The following is a 4,834-nucleotide window of genomic DNA, read 5'->3' as shown; positions in this document are numbered from 1 at the left end:
GTGTTAGTAGAAAGATTATGTCACAATATCCAGTATTTCACGTCAGGTTAGTTTATGAGGCTGCTCTACCAGATTTGAGCCGTTTCAAGGGGAACTCACTATCAGCAGATAATCTACGTCCTACCAAATTTACTCATTGTCAGTGTAGTCTGACTGGCCACGGTGTGTCGTGTAATCAAGCAACACTGGAACTTCGTACAACGTGCAGACAGTATGGCCACTCGGCACAGGAATGTGAGTTGTACTTGGTTACGTACAAGGAGGGAGAAATGATGAGAGCTGTGAGAGATATAAAGTTGAGTTGATGAACAATATGAATTAAAGGAAAAGTTAGTAGTGGTAAAGAATTTTATAGTGTTTTTGTGTCGTATTTGTACAAGAAACCTTCACATCCAGAGTGCTGAGACGGAATCTGCGTCTGGGAGATCACAGACGAATCATAAGTGTGAGAAGTAACAGGAGTATGTTTTTTGAGGAAACGGATTTACGGTTGTTTAGAAGTCAAGGAGAGGTCGAAATGTTTCACACCAAACTGAATTATAGCAGCAAACAAGAAGACCACAGTAACCTTACAATATAAGGACAGTGAATCTGCCTCGTCGTAAATGTCGTATTTTGTACCACTGAACCAAAGTGTGGACATATCAGTACAAATCTTTTGTATTCATAATATTCGTTATCCCAATTGCGTAATTTGGGCATACACAGTGAGAGACAATTTCCTGAAAGGAGTGAACAACCAGATGATACCTGACACGTACTGCTCAGAGATGAAGGATGTTCATTGCATAAACGATGAGAAGGATGAAATTATTGGTGGCCGCATGTGTCAGAAAACGGATAATGCTGTAGATTGTCAGGACGATGTGCTGACGCTACCGGGCCATGATACAAACGAGGAAAACGCTACAAGCGAGACAAATACTTTGAATAAGGAAAATGTTCTGGGCGATAAAGAAAATAAAAGTGATCGTTCTGTTAGTGCTGGGCACGGCAAAGATAAAGCAGCACTCCGTCTTCAGGCCACAAGTGGCCCATCGGGACCATCCGACCGCCGTGTCATCCTCAGATGAGGATGCGGATAGGAGGGGCGTGGGGTCAGCATACCGCTCTCCCGGTCGTTATGATGGTTTTCTATGACCGGAGCCGCTACTATTCGGTCGAGTAGCTCCTCAGTTGACATCACGAGGCTGAGTGCACCCCGAAAAATGGCAACAGCGCATGGCGGCCCGGATGGTCACCCATCCAAGTGCCAGCCACGCCCGACAGCGCTTAACTTCGGTGATCTGGCGGGAACCGGTGTATCCACTGTGGCAAGGCCGTTGCCACGGCAAGGATAAGGGAGTACCACGGCCAAACCGATTAGAAAACAGGTGTGAAGGATAATAATTGAGGACAACAAGAGGAGGAAAGGAAATGCGCAAACATTGACGACCATTTGCAATTATGAATAAGAAGAGAGAGCAGGACGTTATACGAACCAGCGAGAGATGTTACTCCATTATATTTACTTCATCTTCGGAAGACAGAAGTAATGAGCTAGAGATGATAATTTTAAGATCACAAAGTTTTTGCAAGCAATGCGGAAGGAAAATAAGGACATAGGAGGAAAGATACCGAAAGAACTTAAGGACATGTGATACACGCAGCAACCCTTGCGTAAGGAATTCTGAAAATCGCGGAGGAAACGAAGAAAATGGTCAGGAGGCGAAGAACGATGCGCAACAAGCGAGGAGAGTAGCAATGGAAGCGAAAGAAGATTGTAAGAACACTGATAAGAATAGTCAGGTGATAATGAAATGGGCAGTAGAGTCGAAAGCTTGGAGAAGTGACACGGAAAGAGAGACGAGCTGACATGTGTCGGCCAACTCGAAGATTATAAAAGACAAAATTATAAGGGCACATGCACCGATTACAGGTCAAAACCCTGAATAACAGCAGAAGCGATACGAAAAAGGCATGCTGGTCTAAGCAGCACACACGTGAAGACCAAGATAGAATGCAGGGTAATACGGTTGCTCCCTGTACTCAAACAACTGCAGAAGAAAGTCAACCATCTTTAGAACAAGAAGGCAGGAAAGTCGCACGCGGACAATCTTCAATTCCAGACACAAAGTCTAAGTGCATTAGGGGAAAGAATAGATGACGTTAGGCTAGTAGATTGTGAGCAGGCCATGAACAAAAATGCAAACCAAACTTGCAGTACAAAATCAATTGTTAATGGCGTTGGGGTTAGCCTTGTAGATAATGGGAAGATGGGAACGGACGAAATCATGAGACAGGAATAGAATAAATGTCACGAGGAAAGGAAATGCGGGACAAAGAGGCCTACACATTCCCATATATTTTCAAACAGGATGGCACATCAGTACATCCGGTGGCCTGGGTGAGACAATTCGACAATTGCTTTGCTCCCAAAACGTCTGAACCCTGTCGCCCAGATTATGTGATGACGCACCTAGACACAGAGGCACTGAATAGACTACTTCAAGTTATTAAGAAATGCTTAAAGTTAGTGGCTTTCAGCGATAAACTTCTGGAGATCTACTGGTCATACAAGCCTCAAAACGTGATTAAACAAAAAATGTTAAGTTTATGGGCTCTAAGAGAGACGAGATTCTGGAACTTACTCCGATTACTTAAAGAGCTAGGCAAGGAGAACATTTGTCTCGACGAACCAATCTCCAATACCGAAATCATTTGGTCGTGCCAGGAGGAGCTGACTAGGAGATATTTTTGGAACCTAACCGGTCAGAAGAAACAGATCGTGGATGAACTTAAGAGACGGCTAGAGGAAATCTGGAGTGTAGAGTGCTATTAGAGAGAAGAGAGATGACGAAGGCGATTCTGTACGCAGCGGTAGGGAGCACGAACGTGGGAAAATAAACAATTCAGTCATGCAAATCACGAACCGAGAGAGTGGTAGTACATAGAACAAGATGTAGAGCGTAGTAGATACGAGCCTAATTTAAGTGCTCGCCTGCGGACACTGAGCGCCATTTGAAGTTCAGACACACAGAATTATTCGTAGAGAAAAGGGAGCATCTTGTTGTGTTTTGTTTGGGATTATATTTAGTACTTAAGTAACTAGAATAAGTGGTACTAAGTAAGAGTTACAAGTAATACATCATGACACAGTGAAAAGAATTTCAGGAAAGGTTGTTGCCGTTAGTGTTAATTAGAATAACCAACTTTGATTCTAAAAGAACCTTCGTGCACAGCGACCATAGATTATCAAGTAGGAGAGACACACAGCAGTCAGTCGAGGTCCCAATTAGCTTTTGTTATTCTTGAAAATCTAGATTTAGGCTATCATCAGTGCATTCCCCCCCCCCCGCCCCTCCACCCCCCCACCCCCCCACCCCCCCCCCGTCGGAGGTTCGAGTCCTCCCTCGGGCATGGGTGTATGCGTTGTCCTTAGAGTAAGTCAGTTTAAGTTAAATTAAGTAGTGTGTAAGCTTAGGGACCGATGACCTCAGCAGTTTGGTCCCGTAAGACCTTACCATAAATTTCCAAAATTTCCTTTCAGTGTATTTGAGGTACAATTCAACAAACTCGCTGCAGTACATGTCACAACATGTTCTTACAGGTGTATACCCAAAAGAAAGGTAATATGTTTTCCTTTTGCTTACACACCTTTAAGAACATATGGTGACAGGTACTGCCGCGAGTCTGTTAAACTGTGGTTAAAATGCATTGAAGTTAGCTATTTATAGCCTAACTCTAGATTTAGAAGAATAATAAAAGCTAGTGGGATTGAAACTGACTGCTGTGTGCCTCTCCTTCCTCAATTAGAATAAGTTGGTTAATCATGGCCATGCCTATTCGTGTGTCAGTTGTGTATGATTATTTGTGTTAAATTATTTATGTGTCAGGAAGTCCTTTCTCAAAGTATTTGTACGGATTGTAGCCAAGTGCGGAAGTGAAACATGGACGATAAATGGTTTAGACATGAAGAGAATAGAAGCCTTTGAGATGTGGTGCTACAGAAGAATGCTGAAGAGTAGATGGGTAGGTCGTGTAACTAATGAGGAGGTTTTTAAATGCGAACATTTTTAGGTTAGGCTTTACCGTGACTGTTACTGACATTAAATGAAACAATAAGTTCACGGTTACCAGTCACCGTTTTATTTATTTCCACGACGCGTTTCGATGATGGAGGTTTAAACCTTCGAAACGCGTCGTGGAAATAAATAAAACGGTGACTGGTAACAGTGAACTTATTGTTTCATTTAATGAGGAGGTGCTGAGTAGAATTTGAGAGAAGAGAAATTTGCGGCACAACCTGACTAAAAGAAAGGATCGGTCGGTAGGACACATCCTGAGGCATCAAGGGATCACCAATTTAGTACTGGAGGGCAGCGTGGAGGGTAAAAATCGTAGAGGGAGACCAAGAGATGAATACAGTAAGCAGATTCAGAAGGATGTAGGTTGCAGTAGTTACTGGGAGATGAAGAGGGTTGCACAGGATAGAGTAGCGTGGAGAGCTGCATCAAACCAGTCTTGGGATTGGAGACCACAACAAGAACAACGATTATTTGTGTATAATTATTATGTTTGATTATTGACTATGATTCACTTTGTATGTTTTCATTCTCCTATTTCCACGCAGAAACCTATACTTCTATCATATTGTCTAATTTTAGCGTGAGGAATAGTGCAAGTGGTCTTAAGAAGGGAGCCCAGAACTGTGTTTGACGCCGATTGTGAATAGCGGGATATTTTGGTTCGTGCTGATGTAAGGATTGAGACATGTAGTTACTCTTAAAGGTGAACATTTGTCGTTTTCGTGTTTAAATGGCATACTGGTGAGAGAGGAAGCACAATGGATAAA

At 42.9% G+C, this 4,834-nt stretch overlaps 1 pseudogene; it reads right to left on the bottom strand.

The window, feature by feature from the left end:
• Nucleotides 1-1,209: 1,209 nt before the first annotated feature.
• Nucleotides 1,210-1,327, bottom strand: LOC126238375 (5S ribosomal RNA; annotated as a pseudogene).
• Nucleotides 1,328-4,834: the final 3,507 nt, after the last annotated feature.

This window comes from Schistocerca nitens, chromosome 2 (genome assembly GCF_023898315.1).
Source record: "Schistocerca nitens isolate TAMUIC-IGC-003100 chromosome 2, iqSchNite1.1, whole genome shotgun sequence".
Lineage (NCBI taxonomy): Eukaryota > Metazoa > Arthropoda > Insecta > Orthoptera > Acrididae > Schistocerca > Schistocerca nitens.
This window is presented reverse-complemented; position numbering and strand designations above follow the sequence as displayed.